We start from the raw sequence: 23,755 nt of genomic DNA, 5'->3' as shown, positions 1-23,755 counted from the left end.
CCCTGAGAATGTTTTTTATTGAAAAAATTTATTAAATTTTGGTTTTGTTTCATGAGAAGCAATTAAAATAATTAATTAATGTAATTAATAAGGGGCATCTTAATCTCATAACAAGGAGAAAATACAAAGCATAATAATATATACAAAAAAAGTATACAAAAAATATATGACTAGCAGTTCAGCTATTACGAATATTTCAAAAGAAAAACCTGAAATTTAACAAGACAAATTATAGTAATGGAGCAAAAGAGGATAAAAACGAAAACAAGAAGAAAATGACAAGATAACATTCAATAAATGGCGAAAAAATGAAATCATTACATACATTAAACTAATGACAGAAGACAGAAAACAATTATGTTAGAGAGGTAAATAATTCAAATCCAGTTTTACAGAAAGTGTTAGTGTTTTGGGCAAAAATAACGACGAAATTGTCATTTATAAATAAACCATTATAAAAAATATAACGTTTTCTTACTTTGTAAGTAATTGTCCCAGGCTTCCCCATGTGAAATACCGGAAAAATAAACCCATGTCCACTGTCACATGACAACAAAGTTCATTTAAGACAACAAACGCACACACACATTCGACAGAAATATTACATGATCTTTTAGGTTGAGATCAGAATCAAACCTTCAAACAGGTGAACGAAAATAGCGTCGCGCGGTGACAATTTTAGAGACGCGAGATGCCCCAGCTTGCTTGGATTGTTACTGGCAAATGAGCCTCGAATGTTCCTCACGGTAAATTTAAAATAAATTTCCTTCAGGGGTAATGATTCCCCAAGGATTTTTCTAAGTTAATTGTAATTTGTAAATGAGTGCTTTTATGAATGGAAAATCATTTTAACAAGTTTTGAAATAGTAAAATTTTTAGAAATTAAAGTGATTTGTTCGAATTGACACTTTATGTAGAAAAAGAGTATAATTTTTAAAGAATAATCTTTATTTTAGTCTATTTAGGTATGTACATATTATGCAAAATTACTAAAACAATTTCAGAGTTGTGTGGATTATCTTTAAGCGAAAAGCAAAGTTTATTTATCAAATAAATATTTTATATAGCTATGTTTTTGACAACAGTTAAATATATTTTGAATTAATTGAATCACCTACATTTTTCTTTTTGTGTCAATTAATTTAATAAAAAAAGAATGTGTATGTACTTTGTACGCACGTAAGAAATTATACTTCTATTATAATATAATTTCAACGAAATAAATATACCTACTTAACAGTTACATTACAAAAAATTAACAATAATTATCAAAAATGAACCAAAACAATGCCAGATATTAAAAAAAAAAAGAAAAGAAAAAAATATGAATCGTCCGGGATTTGAACCCGCAATCTCGCGATTTTTTGATCTCTGGTCCAATGCTCTACCAACAAGGCCATCAAGCCGCATGCAACTTACCTTTCAGATATACATAATTATACATCACGGTGACAAGTGAAATATAAAAATAGATGTTTTATTATTTTACGCCCAAGGAAGACAAATGACACAAAATTATAATAAAAAACTTTTTAAACCACCTTTTTCAAATTGCGCAAGTTGTATTATTAATATTAATGTTAATAAATCAAATATAAATATTTTGACGTTTCACAATTTGACAACTCACTTTTAACTGCAGTGCCTTACAAAAATTTTAAAGCACTAGTGCCTTAAAGTAGCATTTTTGACGCTCCTATGGAGTCCTAAAAATTGCATTTTTAACACGTTTGTAGAAAAATATATTTAAAAACACTAATATATTATTTCCACCCCTTTTCTGGACTGATACATACATAAATTAAAACATTTTGAAGTATAACTTCAAAAATATAATATGAAAACTATTTAAAAAGGCAGTATAACTATTAACTAACCTTTGTTGTTTCTCTTCCCACAAAATTTAAAACGCAACAACCATACATAACCAAACCGTCAACCGTCCAAACCACAGCTGCGCTACAGCTGCCATATTGGATAATTTTTGATATGTCATTTAAACATCCAATCAGAACAAAGTTATAATGAGCATGCGCCGAAATCGTAGGTTTTAACATATAAAAATTCACCCTCATAGCGAGCGTAAAGAAGTATAACTTCAAAAACATTTTTTGGAGACCGTGTATAAATAATTATGTTATTGTTTATATTACTAAATAGAGAATTGACTTACCTTCCAAATGAGCTAGTACATGACCCCTATCCTCGTTTAAAAAAATCATCGATGCCATCACTAGTATGATAGGTATATAATACCACAAGCACAAGATCATAATTATTTAAAATAAAAATCGATCTGTTTCGGAGTTATTTCCAAAATGATTTATTTGCGAGATAATGAATTTATTCTATTTGGCTTTGTCACTATATAAATTTTGTATATACAGGGTGTTTCATTAATGATTGAAATGGAAATTGAAATGAAAATATTAAGATTTAGCAAAAATCATTTAAATAAATTCTGAGTTACACTTTTTATTGAAGAATTTAAAAACTATTTGTACTCAGTATTTTAAAAACATTTGACATATCCATACTTGTCATACTTTGCAGCAAGGGCAGCACCAGAGGCGTACGACAGAGGAAAGTGAATGGTTGACCCTTTGCAAATTATACGTCACTAACGGAACGGCTATTTTAGCATAATTATTAGATTCTCCAATACTTTCTGTGCAAATAATATACCCTTCATTCGTAGCGATAAAATCATTAGTTTTAGATATATTTGCACTTAGAAACGAAGGGGCATAATACATTGATCAAAATAATTGTGCCGTTTCATTTTTAACTTCAAATATTTCGGAAACTGATCGCTTTATCTTTACGAATGAGGGGTATATTATTTACACATAAAGTATTAGATAATCCACAAATTGCACTAAAATCGCAATTCCGTCAATGGCGTAGAATTTGGGAAGGGTATACCACTCACTTTCCCCCGTCGTACGCCTTTGATAGTAGCGAGAAACGTTTGTTTAACATAATTTAGTAGTGTGTAGAATATCTACGTCTGCTGCCAAGTATGACAAAGAAATGTCAAATGGTTTTAAAGTACTGGATAAAAATAATTTTTTTAAATTTTTAAATAAAACACAATGTAACTCAGTAAGGATCCAGATTTTAGTTAAGTGATTTGATTTAAATCTTAATATTTTGGAGCCAAAAATCTACAGTTAAAATATTTCCAACCATTAACGAAACACCCTGTATATAAATTAATCTTTAAAATGAATTTATTAATATTTATAAATATAAACAATCTGAATAATATTAATAGGAAGGATAATAAGTAGGTATGTCATTGAAATCAGACAAGTCAGCAAGATCCTATCTAGAAAAGGATTAAACTGAAATAAAACAAATTTTAGGGTTGTATCTCTCACAGAAATATTCCAAAACATTTTTTACACGTAATAACAAAATAAGTCAATGCGGTATATAAAATCGAAATCACAATCGGAAAACTTCCTTTGTAGTTATGTTTGTCCTTCTTTTTTATTTGACATTTCCATCAAACAATCTCATCAGACAACATATTACTGGTTTCCCCTCAAGGGCTGTACTCGAGGAAAGGGCCTTTTATAATAAAAATTTGACAAATCGAATTTTCCAATAGTTCTTCAATTTCCTTAAAATCATTCTTTCGCAAAAAGTGTAAAAAGTTACGGAAGACAATTTTCCAAAGTGGATTGAATGCTCAAGGGCAATCGTCGGAATGAAAAGTTGTATAAATGTTCGTTTATGACCTAAGGAAATGCAAAGTTAAATAGTGTTGCTGGCATTAAACAAGTACAGCTTGCATATACGTTAGATAGCTTTTTCTGCAGTTGACCAAAGACGATAAAACTGCAATGGGTTTAACCATACTTGACATGTAAATATCTATTTAAATATACAGAGAGAGTCTGTAATTTGGAATAAATTCAATATCTCAAATACTAATTGTTTTTTTGAAAAATGTTTAGACCCGTCGATTAGTATTTCAAATTGTCCTCTTTTACTTACTATAATAATGTATACAGGGTGTCCCAATTTAGAGATATGACGTCATCATTGATTTTCTTAAATGGCAACACTGTCATTTTGAAAGCTATTTTGATAGGGTGTTTAAAGTTATACATAACTGCTAAATATAAAATTTTTATTTTTTACCATTTACAAGATAATAAAAAATAACAAAGTTATGTCTGTAATTTGGAATAAATTCAATAATTCAAATATTAATTGTTTTTTTGAAAAATGCTCAGACCCATCGATTACTATTTCAAATTGTCATTTTTGACATACAATAATAATGTATACAGGGTGTCCCAATGTAGAGATATGACGTCACCATTGATTTTCTTAAATGGCAAAACTCTCATTTTGATAGCTATTTTGATAGGGTGTTTAAAGTTATACATAACTGCAAAATTTTAAATTTTTATTCCCTACCATTTACAAGATAGTAAAAAATAACAAAGTTATGAAAAACAAGCAATCAAATAATAATTGAATTATTTAATTATTTTAATTAAGCCAATGCTCATAATTTACCCTTAATTATTGTCAAATAGTCAGTGGGCAACATTATGAGCATTTGCTTAATTGAAATAATTAAATTAAATTATTATTCGATTATTTGTTTTTCATATATTTCTTATTTTTTATTATGTTGTAAATGGTAGGGAATAAAAATTTGAAATTTTGCAGTTATGTATAACTGAACACACCCTATTAAAATAGCTATCAAAATGACAGTGTTGCCATTTAAGAAAATCAACGATGACCTCATATCTCTAAATTGAGACACCCTGTATACATTATTATTGTATGTCAAAAAGGACAATTTAAAATACTAATCGACGGGTCTGAGCATTTTTCAAAAAAAAAACATTAGTATTTGAGATATTCAATTTATTCCAAATTACAGACTCTCTCTGTATGTATAGGGTCTTTAAATTAGGGCTGGTTATGGTAAAATTAAGGAATTAAAAAAAAAGTATTTAAAAGAGTGTGTAAATCATTTATTTCCTAGATGAACGCTTTCTGCCTACAAAGCCATCTTTAGAGCTATGCTATTACCAGAGAACGGCAGTTCTCGCCAGTGGCGCACACCTACACCCCTCTACACGCGACACTATAATATTATATACACGAAATTTTCGATTTTCTAAATCTGACGCAACTGAAAATTGTGCCAACTCCCATCTTAAAGTTCAGGAAAAGACTCACCCATTCATATATCAACCATCCATTTTGGTCCAAGGGTGTGGATTTTACGGCCCTTCTTATTTAGGACCTGTTTTTTGTTCTCGTCCACAAAACTTCCAAAAACTTTGAAAATTTAAGTCCTACCTTTGCGGCTTTTAATAGTACTGATCATTACCTTTCCAACTCATGTCTAATTTTGAAAATCGTTTATACCATTCAAAAGTTACCGAGCTCAGAAATATGACCCAATTTCTATTTAAAAAAGGGAAATGTTTGTGGATATGCATGTATGTGGCTGGAAAAGTTAAACCGATCTAAATTTTTTTTTCTGTGTTTTAAGAGGGGTCAGGGCCGATTCAGAACCGGTGTAGTTTGTGACTTTTGACCACCCATAAGCCAGCTATAGGACTTGGTAGGTACAAAACGGCATATTTGTTGGGGGTAGGTATATATCTTCGGTTCAAGAAGAGAAAGGAGACCAAATACACCAAATCAATAGAGTTGAGTTAAGCTTTCGCATGGTATTTAAGCCGTCAGGATCAGACATGCACACGGCTCAGTACCGCCGAAAAACTAAACTTTGAAAATTTTTGTTTTTCGACCATTACTCAAAATTTCAACCTACGAATTGCGCCAATAACTGAGCGTTTGTGTATTGTATACCTCATATCCAGGAAAATTTGAATTTTTAAGTTTTAGGCTTCATAAGTATAATCAAATCTATTTCCTATGGGAAAAACGGTTTTTCAAGCTCAACGATTTCTGTAATAGCTTCAGTTATCATACTTGCCCTTAGATGCATTAGATACTACTTGTCAATACGTTTCAAACTCATGTTTAGCGATCAAATTCGGTCAAACCGATTACAGTCCAAGTAATGAAGCTTACAATCGGACAAATCTTCGCAATTTTTACAGAATGGATAGATTTGCATAAAAATTTGAGAATAAGTAGTGTATAGTCCAAGGATCAAAAGGATCAAAATCTATATGATGTTGAAAGGCGCTTTTACCATGGGGGTGGTTGTCACTCCATCTCATGGCTGGACATTTTTTATTTAATTTTGACCACAAAAGTTGGTAAAAACATTTATTTTAAGCAAAAAGCGTTCTATACTTTTTTTGATAAAATTAATACTTTTCGATTTATTCGCTATCGAAGGTGTTAGTTTTATATGGATAAAATCAATGTTTTTAATTAGTTTTCTGTTAATAACTCAAAAAGTTTTCGTTTTATCAAAACAACTTTGCTTATCAAAAATGTACCTTTAGCTCTTCTACGTCAAATGCTAAAACGAGGGTCAAACGACGGGAAAACTATGCATTTTTCGAGAAAAACTTGTTTAAACTAATCTAAAGTACTTAAAAATATCTATCTCCAGATATAAAAAAAGCCTCTAGCTCAAAAAGTAAATGACCTATGATGAAAATAATGCCAGTCCCCAGTTTTTAAGCAAAAAAGTGATCGTAAACAGCCCCTTATCACCACCCTAATTAAAATTAGTTATTAACCTTATTTGGTCTTCTTTACTTATGTATTATTAATAGGTTCTAGAAGTTTAACTAATTAAAAATAACTAATTAATGCGAATAACTAATTTTTATAGTTTGGTAAAAAATGCCTTTTTCTTCGAAATAGAAAGATTATAATCAGAGATACGAAAAAATGTTTAAATATGAAATTGTAGTTTATTTAATTCCCAAGAACATGGTTTGCAAAAACTTTTTCTACGTCAAACATTGAGTGAGCTATTGACAATTAAAACTTGTAATAACACGCAAAAACCACCTTTACCAACCAATTCAAAGTCACCTCTTTTTGAGACTGAGGATTTTAAAAGTATTTAATATTAATAACCTTATAGACCTCATAAAAACCTATTGTTTGTCACCATACTTTCTACGATAAAAAATAAAAAAATTACGGTTAAAAAATCAATATATTTTTTTGAAAAAAGAAGAGAAATCTAATTGGAAGCATAATAATGTAAGTTAGCGGTGTTTTTAGTCATTGGCCTCATACATTCTTCTTTATTTATGTATTATTTACAGATTCTAGACGTTTGACTGGGTTATAATGATTAATTTTAAAAAAAACTGGAGTTAAAGCTAATAACGAATTTTTGTAGTTTAGACAAGGAAAAAATTTTTTCTACGGCACAAATTGAGTGAATCGTAAATGAGTACCTATATGGAAAAACATTTTTTCATATACAGGGTGTCCCAGACTAATTTAGCCACGCTATATCTCTCAAACGAGTAGATATTTTCGAATGGGGTGAAAAGTGATATATTCTACTTGTAATACACTTTAATATGGCGTACAAAAAAATCATCCCCTAAATATTCATCCCTTAGTTACAACCCCTAACTTTAATTTTTTTAATAGCACCCTGTATATTTTTTTATAGTTTTGGATGTGGTATTTTATCGTCTATTCAACACAATTTTTGAAAATAAAATCGGTTCGTAAATAACCAAGATGCTATCAGTTTATTTTCGTTAATTGTGTGTCCCAGACTAATTTATCCAGGCTATATTTCTTAAACGAATAGAGATTTTCGGATGGGACAAAAATCGATCTATTTCATTTGTAATACACTTTCATGTGGAGTAGAAAAAAATCATCCCCTAAATATTCATCCCTAACTTACAGGGTGCTATTTAAAAAAATTAAGTTAGGGGTTGTAACTAATGGATGAATATTTAGGGGATAATTCTTTTTCTACGCCATATTAAAGTGTATTACAAATGTAATAGATTATTTTTTGTCCCATTCGAAAATCTCTGTTCGTTTAAGAAACATAGCCTGGATAAACTAGTCTGGGACACATAATTAACAAAACTAAACTGGTATTTTCTTGGTTATTTACAAACCGATTTTATTTTCAAAAAATATGTTGAATAGACGATAGAATACCACATCCAAAACAAGAAAAAAATATACAGAGTGCTATTAAAAAAAGTAAAGTTAGGGGTTGTAACTAAGGGATGAACATTTAGGGGATGATTTTTTTTTACGTCATATTAAAGTGCATTACAAGTAGAATAGACCACTTTTTGTGCCATTCGAAAACCTCTATTCGTTTAAGAGATATAGCGTGGCTAAATTAGTCTGGGACACCCTGTATATAAAACTAACACTTTCGATAGCGAATAAGTCGAAAACTATTAATTTTATCACAAAAATATATAGAACATTTTTTGCTTAGAATGAATGTTTTTATCAACTTTTGCGGTCAAGATATAAAAAAAATTCTACCCGCGAGATAGGGTGGCAACCACCCCCATAATAAAAGCGCTTTTCGGCATCATATAGATTTTGATCCTTGGACTATTCACTACTTGTTCTCAAATTTTCAAGCAAATCGATCCATTCTGTAAAAATTGCGAAGTGAAAAGCTTCAGTTCCTGGACTATTAGAAGTTATTAAGCTACAAAAGTATAATAAAATTAACGATTATTCCCGAAATGGTTTATGTAGTTGTAATGGTTACGACGCTAAATTTGATCTGGCAACGGGCAATACGAGTTCATTAACCGACCATCCCAATAAATTTTTTCAATCTATTTCGAATAGAAAAAAATCGAGTGTACATTCGATGGCCACTAGATCATTTGGTAGATAATGCGGCAAAGGCGACCATTTATAAAGCTTAATGTCTAATGTGTAATCGAGAAAAAATTGCATTCAACTTCATACATTTCATTTATAAAAAAAGACTTTGAAAAACTCCTGATACAAGAATAAAAAACCGATAAACGCCATAAAAATGAGTGGCGGATACAATATTCCAGCTACAAAAGATCTGATATGAATATTACGTGGCGCGAAAATTATTTTCATTTTGATGCAAAATAAAATTTTAGTTTTATTTTAAAAGATTTTTCCATAATATTTGCTAAATTTGAAGTAAACGCACCACAAGAGAGTTTCAAAATTCAAACTGTATCAAAGTTACTCTTTTGTGGCGCGTTTTACTTCAAATTTAGCATAATAAGTTATGGAAAAATCTTTTAAAATAAAACTAAAATTTTATTTTGCATCCAAATGAAAATACATTTTCGCGCCACGTATTAATTTAAAATTGATTCAATTTTTTTGCATATAAAGAAGAATTTAGTCGGACATTAAACGTTGAAGGCACCACGGGTATTATAGATAGTAACGCTTTCGTTCAACGTATATACCTCAAGCGTTATTATCCTTATAATACCCTTGGTACCTTAATAACTATAATAATGAATGGCAATAAACTAATTGGTTTGTTTAATTTATAAATCATTTTTAAATACAGCACCTGTCGACTTGCAAATGTTTACATTGTGTTCGGGTTGATCCTGCCTGATCCTACATTGCCTGCTTTGTTCCATCAACTCCAATATTTCTTATGTTATTCACTCATTTTTGGTAGTTGTTTTATTGTGGAGAAGACAAGAGTTGCTCATATCATCAGAGGATTATTTTCTGGTAATCCATGATTTTTGAACTAAGACTTTTCAAAAGAGAATTATTAAATAATTAAATATAACACCCACTTCTTCATATCGCACACCTAGATCTAAAGAGAGTTAAGTCAAAAATATGTGAAATTGAGTTAAGCTCACCATTTAATTCCCTGTAAGGCTACCTATCGATCAATAAAAGAGATTTTAAAATATGTGCAAAATTCAACGCTAGATGGCACCTAGAGTCTCTTTTGTTGAACGAGCACGCCAGATCCCACCGCGCATAAATGGGAACAATGCTAGATGCAATCAGAATTACAAGAGGAGTGCATGTGTCCTCCGTAAAAAGTATGGAGTTATTTTGAGTTGTACCTGTTTAGTTGAAATTTGAAGCAGTATTATTTTGAGTTGTCACCTTTTAAATGGTTAGTGCTAATTACAAGGATACAACAATTTGAGTTAAACCTGTATCGCTGGCAAGGTAGGTAAAGATTTTATTTTTATTTTTAGTTGTTACCCTATTCTTGAAACATTTTCGATATTGTAGTTGTGTCTGTTTTGCTGAGTAATATTTGATGCTTCCTTTTTTCTGTAAAATCTTATCAAAATTAAACTTATTTCGTTATTGACGATTCGAGTTTGTAGGTTGTAGCACAGTTTAATGTTTATCTTACCATTAACAATATTGGTTCCTCTTTTACTGCCAATTTTTCAAGTTGGATCCCTTTAGATGGTTTCTGACAAATTTATCTTTACAACATAGCTAAAAAGATTAAAATTGTTTTTTGTGGCCTTTCTAAATTGATTTGTGGCACATGACTCTGTAAGTATGGTAGAAGAACAGTATAAATAAAATATCACTCCTATAACTTCCAGTCAACATGCAACGGTGGAAGATAACTTAAAGATGTCATCTAGCGATAAAGTTCCATCCAAAGTAACTCATGCTGTTTTGACACCGGTTAATACATCTATCCCTAACACATCTAAACAGCAGCCCCGGACTATTATATGTATTTCACTTATTTAGAGCGATGAAAGTGATATTGACAACTAAGATAAAGATCCTAATTTTCAATTGTTAAACAAAAATGCGCACCCACCTAAGGTCGTACCTTCATCATCATCGGTAACTTGATTCAGCAGCAGCAGCTCCAGTGCATCGGATACCGAAGATGATAGTAACAAAGTTGGCCCAGAAGGTGTTATGGTTCCTGAAACTGGTACTGAGATTGAGATAGATAAACTACCCTGTCAAAATCTAAAACACTAATTGTAGCAAGAATGGTTGGACTACACTGTGGAGACAAATGTCGCCTAAAATGCAAAGATAGAGTGGACAAGATGTCAAGACAACAGGACTTTGATGAATATTGGGCACTCGGTGATCTTGAAAAGCAAATATAATTCTTAGTACGCCACTCGCAACAAATAAAGTCTAAATATCAGTACTTAAGTACACACAATTTTAGAGCTCTCAACAATCTCTTTTACTTTGAGATTAATGGATCCAAAATACAAATATGCAAGGCATTTTTCAAATAAAGTCTTGATTTGAGCAATAAAGCGATAAAAACAGCACTTTCGAAGAAAACAGAATTAGGTATTATTCAAGCCTATTCAAGAAGAAAACAATAATCATCATTCAACCAAAATGTCACTTCGTTCTAAATGAACAATGCCTCTTCAAAAAAGATGCAACTACAAACTTAATTCACTAACACAGGCTCAACTCAAGTTAGTATAACAAATATAAATATATTAATAAGCAAAAGGAAAATTATTCAAAAATATCGTTTTTTAGCCTTAAAACGTGTATTAAACATTAAAGTACTTCAAGATAATATTCTGGTGTATAAATAAAGCAAACCATAAAAACAAAACACTCCCGCAGTGCATATGGACACCGAAAACAGTTTTACGTGTTTTTTGAAAAAAGTGCTTTTTTAACTTAACTCTCTTTAGGTCTAGTTGTGCGATATTTCAGTCTTCGTTTGTACACTGCTGGATATAGATCTCCCTCAAAATTTTCCATCTGTTTTGATTTTGTTCCTCTTGCCTCCAATTCCTATGACAACTAGATTATTTCGTTCATGAGAGATTCTGACCAATAGAAAGCTACAGAAATAAAAATTACAGAGATAATTTTTAATAATATCCAGTCGTCAAGCATTACGTCAGATGCCCTTCGTTACTAATCTTTTTCTCATGAGCATCTTTCAGTACGTCACAGTTTTTCGATTTCTTTCTAACGCATTAAATTGTATGTGACAGAAAAAAGGCCCGTCGGTGATTACAGACATTCATAATAAAACATTTATTCTAGTTTTCGATAGATGGCGCTATAATCGAAAAAAATATTTACGAATTATATAATATATCTACGAATATAATCTGTACAATTTATAAGACTTACTATTTATTAGTCTAGTATAATAAAATTACACTACATGTAAATCAAAATGTAAATTCGTACAGGTTGACACAAATTTTATATCAAAGTTTAGGTGGGTACAAAAGATATTTTCAAAAAAGTATCCAAATCATACAAGGAGATCATTGTTTAAATATCAGCTGTATAGCGAGCTGTTGAAAGGTACACACGTTATTTTGATAGTCCGTTTAGTTTTGGAATTAGCAGTGGTAAACTATCTGAAATTAAATTTTTAAAAGTAGTGCACATAAGTTAAAGTGTTATCCAGTCTGTTTGGTGAATTTGGCTCCAGAAAAGTGCATCCAGGCCTGTGTGTAGATAAATTCATCGTATTGCAAGGTCAGCTTTATTTACATTATTTACATTAATTACTATCTATCACTCCCACCATGCCAACTAGTCAAACCTGCGCTAATTGTTTAAAAGCGATCGACGACCGTGAAAGTTCGGCCCTACAATGTGATGCCTGCAAAAGAGGAATTCACCTGGCATGTACCGAGCTTCTCCAAGATGATCGCATAACCAGATGTAAGGTGCGAGGCATTAAAATTATTTGTAACAGCTGCTCAAGCAATATTGAAGCGTTTTCAAATTTAAAATCCATTCTTAAGGAATATAATGATGATCTACAATTAAAAATTAGTCAAATAGATGAAAAGATCGCTGAAATTACAACGAAATTCAATGATCTAGAAATTAAATTATCATCTGCTGACCAACATTCGTCACCACAATTTGCTGAAAATATCGCCAATGAAGCCGTCGATCGTATTAATCGTGCCAAAAATGTTATTGTCAGAGGCGTACCAGAATCTACAGGTGATATTCAAACTAAAAAAGATGAAGACAAAAAATTTTTGGAGGAAATTTTGTCGGCTGTAGAATGTAATGCTACCCCGGTTACTTTCTTTAGAGTAGGCAAAGTTGGTGATAGATTTCCTAGAATGATTAAAATGGTAATGAATAATGAGTATGAAGCTAAGCAAATTCTACGAAATAAAAGGAAACTCTTAGAAAAAACAAAAACAAAAAATGTATCCATTGTTGACGATAAGACACCTATGCAAGTTAACTTTTTAAAAGAATTGCGATCTGAGTTAGAGACTAGAAAAGAAAACGGAGAGCAAAATTTAACAATAAAATACATACGTGGTATACCAAAAATCACTTATTTTCGACAATAATATTATAAAAACCTGCTTTTACGACTGGCTCTGCTTTTATACCAATTTAGCGACATTGCATTCTAAATTTAATGAACTTTTATGTTATATTCAGGATTTAAAACCTAAAATAATATTAATCACCGAGACTTGGCTAACACAAAAAGATTCTGACAATTTATATACTATAGATGGATACTCTCTTTACAGATTTGATCGCAGCAATCGAAGAGGGGAGGAGTGTGCATATACTTGTCATTAGATATTTCTGAGACTTTTTCTGTTGCTAATCTGGATGTTGTTGTACCTAACATTGAACTTTTATGTTTAAAAATTTCTCTTAATTCACTTGTTATTCACTTGGCGTGCATATATCGTCCGGGTAGTACTGTCCTAGAAGATGACCTAATCTTGATTGAAAAAATGGAACTCCTTTCAAACCTTGAAAACCTTGTCTTATTTGGTGATTTTAATTTTGCCGATATCTCTTGGCCTTTGACTATTGTAAGCAATGAACTAACAAATTCGAAAAACATTTTTACAAATTTTGTTCAAAGTTCTAATCTACACCAATTGATTACCAATCCAACTCGTTTCAGAATAAACAATTTGCCATCAACGTTAGATTTGATTTTTACAAATGATGACCAGTTGCTTACAGAACCGGTGATTCGCACTCCAGTGGGCAATTCTGATCATGTAGTTATCACGACAAACATACAGTTTCTTATGGAATATAATCATCTTTCTGAAAATACAGTTATACATGAAATAACAAATTTTGAAAACCTCTCTCTTCAATTGCGTGATGTTGATTGGCCGTTACTACTGGGAAGTCTAGAACATCCGGAAGAAGTTTGGAATAATTTCATGAACATCATTGACAACTACAAAAGACTCAACACTACAAAAAAATCTTACTATAGGAACAAAATTAAGCCATGGATTAACGGTGAATTGATATCACTTATAAGACACAAAAGAAAATTATGGCGAAAATACAAACGTACAGGTGATACACGTGACTTGCAAACTCACAAAAACTACACAGGAATACTAAAAAAGTATATCAACGAAGCCAGAATGGCATATGAAGAATCTATTGTAAGCTGCAACGACTCTAAAAAACTGTATAAATATGTTAGGTCTGCTATGTCTTCTAAAGTGTCCATTCCACTGTTAAAAAAGCATGATGAAACGATTTGTCAGAACACGTGTGAGGTCGCTAATATTCTCGCAGATACATTTTCTAAAGTTTTTGCTATTGAACCGTCTCAAAATCAGTTTCCTATAATCAGTAATCCACGAGTTATTCCCAAAATTGATTATATTGATTTTTCACCTGAAATCATTCAGCGCCATATTGACAAATTAAAAAACAACTCATCTCCAGGGCCCGATGAAATTTCTACATTATTTTTGAAAAAATGTTCAGATGTCCTCTCTGTTCCACTATCACTAATGATGCGTTCATCTTTTAATGCACACTCTTTGCCTTTAATTTGGAAAAGTGCTTCGGTGACACCTATATTTAAAAAAGGGAATAAGTTAGATCCTAATAATTACAGACCAATAAGCCTTACACCTGTTATTTGTAAAGTTATGGAATCAATTATTACAGAGTGTCTTTCAGAATTTTTACTTCGAGAAAAAATTATTCCTCTACAACAACATGGCTTTGTGAAAAGTCGATCAACCATGACTAATTTACTGTGGTGTGTTAATGAGTGGACAGCAGCATTGGATAAAAAACGACCTGTGGATATAATATATTTAGACTTTGCAAAAGCATTTGATCGAGTACCAAGAAGAAAATTGATGTATAAACTAGAACATTTTGGCATTCGCGGACAACTTCTTGAGTGGATTAATGATTTTTTAACAAATCGGGAGTTTTGTGTTAGAGTTGGCAAGTCGCTGTCATCTAAAAAAACGGTTTTAAGTGGTGTTCCACAAGGATCTGTTTTGGGTCCACTTCTATTTGTGTTGTATGCTAGTGATCTTGAATCTCATATCAAATCTAGGAAAGCTTTCTACGCAGACGATACAAAAATATTTGCTGACCCACTCTTGAATGGGCAAGACTTACAAAGTGACTTAGATTCGATCTTCAAGTGGTGTTCGGATTGGATGTTACCTCTAAATAGAGATAAGTGTGTGGTTTTACATTTGGGAAAAAATAACCCTCGTTTGTCTTACTCGATAGACGGGCATTTACTGGATACTGTGGAATCATATAGTGACCTTGGTGTAACAATTACTGAAAATTTGAGTTGGTCGGAGCATATTTCAAACGTTACTAAAAAAGCGAATAGTAAGTTATACCTACTTAGTAAGACTTTTACAAAAATATCATTTTCGGGTTCTATTCGTTTGTATAAAACTTATGTCCGACCCCTATTGGAGTACTGTGGAACGGTTTGGTGCCCAGAATTAGTGCGCGATAGAACTCTTCTCGAAAATATTCAAAAGAAGGCCACCAGACTATGTTTCAAACGAAGAAGGCCAGATTACCAACAAAGACTTTCTTTAGCCGGGTTATCAACTTTTGAAGCTCGTCGACTCCGTGGTGACTTAATTATCACCTTCCGAATTTTAAAGTATGGATATGGAGATTTGCAACACTTGTTTATTTTAGACGATCACAGCAGACTACGTGGACATAGTTTGAAAGTGAAGAAGGAACCCTTTTCGTCGAGAAAGCGCCAACATTTTCTGTGTAATCGCATTTTTAGTATATGGAACAGTCTCCCAACGGAAATTATAAATTCTCCATCTATTAATGTTTTCAAAAACCAACTAGACAGTTATTTGTTTGTAAACTGATCAGTGTTGTGCACAATCTACTAGTCTATAGTTTATTTGCGAAGCTAATTTTTGTAATGTAGGTACTATTTCATTTTTCTTGTAAATGGGCTTATGGGTCTCCATGACCCCAGCCCTTATTTCTATGTAATAATAATAATAATAATAATAATAAAATAATTAAAAAGGAGTAATTTTTGCAAAAAAATTACTTTTTTAACTGCTGAGGTCATGCAATTACTAATGAAGGTCTATAGTAATATTTTCTGCAAAGTTGAAGGGTAAATCTGTCACATAAGACTAAACTAAATTTGACCCCCTATTTATTTAAATAATTATACATAAAACTTTAAAAACAAATTTGCAAAAAAATATTTTTAGCGTTTTAAATAAGCACTATAAAATATCTTATTTTACAGGAGAAGTTGCGCTATATTATTAGTATTAATCAAAAAAAAATTGATCCAAAAATATTTAATATTTTTTAAGATATGGAATTTGTTTATCAAATGTTACTCTATTTTCAATCGCAAAAACGCGATTGTTGCCAAAGAAATATTCACCTGTATTAAATCTTATAATTTTTATTCTTATGTATGTTTTCGATAAATGTATTAATAAATTCAAATTTTAATTAAACTTCCTCCTAAAATGGCATTTGAAAATTATTCAAATTTGTTTAGAACTTGTTTTTTTAATAACGTCACGGGTATTAAATATTTTGAAATGCCGTTTCGATAATTGGGTTCCTGGTAATTTTTCACTAATTAACAAATATTTTTGTCTTTTTTTACCTCTTCTTTTTTTTTTCTTGGAGTTATATTACTATGGACCCTTTTAGGGTTAAGTTTCATTAAAAATGTCGAATCTCTAAGTTGTAGATTCTATACCTAAAAATATAAAGATTGGTCTAAAATCACTTAAATAAAATGTGACTACTTACTGAGTTACAGGGTGTTTTATTTAAAAATTTAAAAATTATTTTTACCAAGTACTTTCAAACTATTTGACGTATCCTTATCATACTTGGCAGAAAGTGTGGGTACTATACAGTCTACTAAATTGTGATAAATAAAAGTTTCTAGCTACTACCAGAGGCGTACGACATGGGATAGTTAATGGTTAACCCTTCCCAAATTGTACGCCACTGAGGTAATTACTATTTTAGCGAAATTTTTCGATTCTCCAATACTTTCTAAGTAAATAATATGCTCTTTACTGGTAACGCTTAAGTCATTAGTTTTCGAGATATTGGACGTTAAAAATGAAACGGCATAGTTATTTTGATTCATTCATTCATTCATTTTAAACTTCCAATATCTCTCAAACTGATGACTTTATCGATACCAATAAAGCTACTTACATACAAAGTATTGGAGAATCGAAAAATTTCGCTAAAATAGTAATTCACTCAGTGGCGTAGAGTTTGGGAAGGGTCAATCATTCACTATCCCCTGGCGTACGCCTCTGGAACTAGCTAGAAACGTTTATTAATCACAATTTACTAGGGTGTATAATAGCCACACTTTCTGCCAAGTATGATAAGGATACGTCAAATAGTTTTAAAGTACTTGGCAACAATAATTATTAAATTTTTAAATAAAACACCCTGTAACTCAGTAAGTAGCCACATTTTATTTAAGAAATTTTAGTTAAATCTTAATATTTTTAGGTCTACAATCTACAACTTAGAGATTCGATATTCTTAATAAAATTTAGCCCTAAAAGGGCCCATAGTAATATAACTACAAGAAAAAGAAGAAGAAGAAAAAACGACAAAAAAATTTTGTTAATTAGTAAAAAATTCCCAGGAACCCAATTATCGAAACGGAATTTCAGAATACTTAATCCCCGCGACGTTATTAAAAAAACAAATTACAAACAAATTTGAATAATTTTCAAATGCCATTTTAGGGGGGGGGGGGAGTTTAACTGAAATTTAAATTTATCAATACATTTATCGAAAATATACATAAAAATAAAAATAATGAGATCTTAAGCAGGTGAATATTTCTTTGGCAACAACCGCGTTTTTGCAATTGAAAATATAGTAACATTTAATAAACAAATTCAATATCTCAAAAAATATTAAATATTCTCAGACCTATTTTTTTTGCTTAATACTGGTAACATAGCGCAACTTAATCTGTAAAACAAGATATTTTATAGTGCTTATCTAAAACGCTAAAAATAATTTTTTGCAAATTTGTTTTTAAAGTTTTATATACAATTATTTAAATAAGTAGGGGGTCAAATTTAATATAGTAAGTCTTATGTGAAAGATTTACCCTTCAACTTTGTAGAAAAGTATCCCATAGACCTTCATTAATAAGTGAATTACCTCAGCAGTTAAAAAAGTATTTTTTTTTGCAAAAATGACCCCTTTTTAATTATTTAAACAATGATGCCCTTGTATGATTTGGATACTTTCTTGAAAATATCTTTTGTACCCACTTAAACTTTGATATAAAATTTGTTTTAACCTGTACAAATTTACATTTTGTTTTTTTATTTTATTTTATTAGGCTATATTGCTATATACAAATCATAGAAAATACCATTTTTTAAATGCAATAAACACAATTGATTTGTTTGTCAAATTGCAAATAAAATTTGACAACTGTCAGATTTAACTAAAATGTCATATTAAAATAAATGTTATAAATGTGTATTATCACGGACTTACCTTTTTTCTATCATTTGTGCCGCACTGAAAAATGCTCCTGAAAAGGATCATACGCATGAATGAACATTTAGTGACATTAGTCTCAATTAATGTTTTAAAACTTGTCACAGAGAACACCAAGACACAGGTTTAGCAAATATTCAGGTGAATATATCAATAAAATATTAGTTAAAATGATTTAAAAACACAGTTTTATTCATGAAATAATCTCAGCGAATTACACTCTATCTCAAAATTATTATCTTGTTGCCCTCGTAACATTTTGACATAATGACATTACACTTTGAAAAAACTGTCAAAGTGTCACTCGGGAAATAAATCGTTAATTTTAGAGCTTTCGTGCAATTACTACTGATCATCAGTCCAACGTGTTGGTGGACGACCTCTACTTCAATAGGCATCATCTCTTGGTCTCCATTTCAGTATCCGCTTTGTTCATCTGTTATCTGTCATTCTAGCTACGGGACCTGACCAGTTCCATTTCAGTGTTGCTGTTCCCACTGCTTACCTAATTTTATTTATTTTTACAAGGTTATTGCTTATATTAATAGTTTATCTTATAATAAAAAAGATTAAAGTGTTTATTAATGAATGGCAATAAACTAATTGGTGTGTTTAATTTATAAATCATTTTTAAAAGCACGGGTAGGTGTGGAGGTTGGTTTAAAAATATTTTACATTAAGCTAACCGCACAACATAAATCGGTTAAAAATTGGAAGAAAACAATCATAAAACATTCAAAAGATTATCGGATAAGTATACATTTATCACTAAAAAATAAACATATCTAAAAATATGATGTTTGGTCGATGTGGGGGCAATTGAAGCAAAAAACGGTCTACAGGTATAGCGCTAATACCTGGTTAACTTTTGTGTCTATATCCAGATACTAGAGTACTATTTATTCACGTTGTACGCATATATTATAGATTATCCCAAACCCTTTTTTCAGTGCGTCACAGATTATCGAATTATCTCTAACGCATTACAGTTGGAAGTGACAGAAAAAAAAACGTATCTCTGTGATTATTATACATTGAACTTAGAAAATAATGTATTTCTTGACGGGAATTTGAATACTAAAACGACTTATACTTAAAGATGTATAATTTTTTGGCAATTGCAATATTCTAAATACTTAACCAATCAATAATGCGAATAAAGATAGTTTGACATAAAAGTAATCGATTGTGATTTAATTTTCGCAAATCATATGGTAAAATGACAATTTTAATTATTTCTAATTGCAATATTCTAAATACTTAACCAATCAATAATGCGAATAAAGATAGTTTGACATAAAAGTAATCGATTGTGATTTAATTTTCGCAAATCATATGGTAAAATGACAATTGTAATTATTTCTAGGTTAGTATTTTTCAGCGACGTAAATATAAATGTCATTGGTGAAATGTGATTTTATATTTATTTATTTTTACATTTAAATATTTTAAATAATAATATTCTGGCAAAAATTTGCATAAATATTGATGTTTATATAAAATTAAATATTCTGATAAGTGTGAGTGTCAGATTTGACTAAAACGTCATGTAATGATTTGCGATATTCTTAAAATCCCATATGACGTCTAAATTAAGGACCCACTAAAAAAGGGTTTGGGATCATCTATAATTGTGTATACTTAATCAAGCCCCTGGTTATGTCTAAAATTATTAGAGAGTGATATAGCTTATAATCTAGTTTAGTGTTAATGAACCATCTAATCTCCAAGAAATGTACCATTTTTTGAAAACTATTGTTTCTTTTTGCTCTCATCTTTTCCTAGAGCTACCTCTTTTCTTCCTATTTTTTTAGCTTCCTTATACTTCTATTTTCGTTAATGATTTTTTATGTCAGATATTATTCCAGTATCCTCATTTTTCTGCATGTCTCGCATTATTTTTACGTATAACTTTTCTTACAAATTTCATCTCTATTGCTATTAACTTGCCAAATCTGCTACAACAGCATTCCTTACTTTTCGAGCTATTCTTATAACTTTTATTGGATTAGATATATAAGATATTAGAGATTTATAATTTTATATAATTTTTTATTATTTATTAATATTTAATTTCAAGATACGTGATATTTTTAAAGGTGATATACCTTTCGGTTTAAAAAGAAGAGCCTTTAATGAATGTGTCCGGCCTGTTCTTACAGATGGCGCAGAAACACTTACTCTAACAAGGCCATTTGCACGAAAACTACAAGTGACGGAATGTAGAATGGAAAGATCATTGTTGGGCACAACGTTAAGAGATAGGGTAAGAAACAAAGAAATTCGTAGAAGAAGTGGTGTAGAGACATTATAAAACACATAGCCAAAATTAAATAGAAGTGGGCAGGACACGTCGCTAGAATGAGAGATAATAAGTGGACCAACAAATTCTTGGAGTGAAGACCGAGAGCGGATAGACGAAACCCGGGAAGACCACCCACAAGATGGACTGACGACATAAAGAGGATTTGTACCAACTGGATTGCAGCAGCGCAGGATAGATCTGAATTAAAGTTTTTCGAGGAGGCCTATGTTCAGGAGTGGACGACTATGGGCTGATGATCAATTAGAAGATACAAATAAAACATGTATTGAAATAAACATTGGATGTCAGGGTAAACCTTAGAATAGGTGAAAGAATGAAAACTTATTCGTATTCCCCAACATACACAAAAAGCAGGAAAACAACTTTCTAAATGACGTGTGTCAGTAACTGGTGCATGGAAACCACCATGAAAGTAATGAACTATTTAAAAAGGCAAATATTTAGCCCCACAATTCAACCCACAACGTCAAGCCAATCAAGGCCATAATAGAAACGTAGAAATTGGCACATACAGCATTACAGAAACCTAGAACGGTTACTGCAGATCCAGATCACATAAAAACATGAATTCAAAGAGCAAAAAGAATCATTTTAAGAACAGAACTAGGCTAACCAATCTACTATAAAACAAAAAAAAAACATAGTTGGATGGCATACTATCGAAGACTCTAAAACCAGTGGGCGAGATTAATATAGATGTAATATTGGAAAGATATCTGCAACCAAATATGGATCAAAAATGAACGGGTGATGAATCAAAAAGCATCACTAACCGCATTCAGCAATTAAAGGACACCCTTATTGCAATGTAAATAATATCATCATGATCATTTAGCGCTACAACTCTATGTGAGTCTTGGCCGCGTTTACTATTTCCCTCCATTTTTGTCGGTCCTGAGCAGCTATTTTCCATTTCTGTACTCCCATTTTGCGTAGATCACTGGCCACTGCGTCCTTTCATCTCTTTCTTGTGCGACCAACTGATCTTTTGCCATCGGTCCTTTCCCAGAATGTGGCGTTCAGAAGTCTTTCGTCACTCGATCTTAGCACGTGACCCGCTCATCGTATTCGGTTTGCTTTAATGTAGCGTACTATGTTTTCATCTCCATATATTGTCTGGAGTTCATCATTGTGCCTTCTTATCCATTCTCCTGTTGTCTCTTCTCTGCAAGGCCCATAAATATTCCGCTCTATCTTTCTTTCAAGTACCAGTAATTTTGTCGTTTCCCGCTGGTTCAGAGTCCATGTTTTGCTTTCATACGTTATTGTGGGACGAATTATTGTCTTATATACTCTTATTTTTCCTGGACTTGAGAGAATGTTTGATTTAAGTAGGGTCATTAATGAGTAATATGCCTTGTTTCCTGCAATGATCCTGGCTGCCACGTCCTTTTCGTATTTATTTTCAGATGTTATGATCGCTCCCAGGTACTTAAATTGTTTGACGACTTCAAAGTTGTATTCATTAATTGTTACGTTCTGTCTAACCCTTGGTCTTAGGTTCTTCGTAACCACCATGTACTTGGTCTTGTCCTCGTTGACCTTAAGACCAACTTCCTTGGCTCCGTTCTCGAATAGGGTGAAAACTTCTTTTGCATCTCTGGTGGATTGTGCAATTGTGTCCACGTCATCCGCAAAGACCAATAGTATTTTTGATCCTTGGGCGGCAAAACCGTTTGTTAGTTGTGGCTGAGCTTTCCTTACTGCATGTTCCAGTGCGAAGTTAAACAGCAGGGGGGCGAGAGGATCTCCTTGTTTAAGCCCGGTGTCAATGAGGAATTCCTCCGACGTGGTGCTGCCAATTCTGATTCGTGCAAAAGCGTTCTCCTTGCTCACCTGTGCTAATCGAACCAGCTTTCCAGGTACTCCCATTTCTACCGTTGTCTCTCACAATGCTTCTCTGCTAACAGAATCGTAAGCTTGTTTAAAGTTCACGAAGATTTGGTGTAAATCTCGGTTAAATTCCCAGTTTTTTTCCAACACCTGGCGTAGGAAGAAGATCTGGTCTATGGTCGACTTTCCCGGTCTGAATCCGCTTTGGTAGTCGCCTATTATTTCCTCTGCGTATGAAGTTAGGCTTCTAAACAGTATTGAGGATATAATTTTGTATGTTGTATTGATTAACGATATTCCTTTATAGTTCCGACATATTTGTTTGTCTCCCTTCTTGCGAATATATATTATATGGTTTTCATGCCAATGTTTCGGTATTTCTTCTCTTTCCCAGACTACTCTTATAAGATGATATATCTCATGATGTAGTTTTTCTCCCCTTTTTTAGTAGTTTCGCCTCTATGCCGTCTGGGCCTGGGGTTTTATGGTTTTTTAGGGACGAAATTGCGGATTTTACTTCAGCTAGTGTGAGCCCTGGTATTTCAAGTTCGGCTAACTGGTACTGTCTTTGTTGCCCTGTCGTTGTGGGGTTTTCTGTATTTAAGAGTTGCTCGAAAGACTTTCTCCATTGGCGGTTCATCTCTTCGTCGTCTGTGAGCAATTTTCCTGCATCGTCTACAACACAAACAATATCCTGCCTACATATTATAATCAATGAACGACTAAAGAAATTTCTACATCCAGAGATGGCCAAAGTACAATGCGTATTTTGTATTAACATTTCGTATTAAAATATGCTAACATGCCTGGGATAATGAGCATTAATTTCTCATCTTACTAAATGAAGGAACAAATGTAGAAACA

General features: G+C 31.8%; 1 protein-coding gene across 7 annotated transcripts in view; it reads right to left on the bottom strand.

The window, feature by feature from the left end:
• The window catches only part of LOC114324758 (uncharacterized), a 1,163,158-nt gene that overhangs the window by 1,073,185 nt on the left and 66,218 nt on the right, over positions 1–23,755 (bottom strand). The window contains exon 2 of one of the 7 annotated variants that reach the window (XM_050646134.1): positions 18,730–18,766. The exons of 5 other annotated variants lie outside the window; for them this stretch is intronic. The gene's annotated coding sequence lies outside the window, so the exon portion shown is untranslated. Of the gene's footprint in view, positions 1–478; positions 677–18,729; positions 18,767–23,755 lie in introns of those variants that run through there. One more of the 7 variants, XM_050646133.1, reaches the window with a different exon arrangement.

This window comes from Diabrotica virgifera, chromosome 3 (assembly GCF_917563875.1).
Source record: "Diabrotica virgifera virgifera chromosome 3, PGI_DIABVI_V3a".
Classification (NCBI taxonomy): domain Eukaryota; kingdom Metazoa; phylum Arthropoda; class Insecta; order Coleoptera; family Chrysomelidae; genus Diabrotica; species Diabrotica virgifera.
The sequence above is the reverse complement of the archived record's forward strand: the minus strand, read 5'-3'. Positions and strand labels throughout refer to the sequence as shown.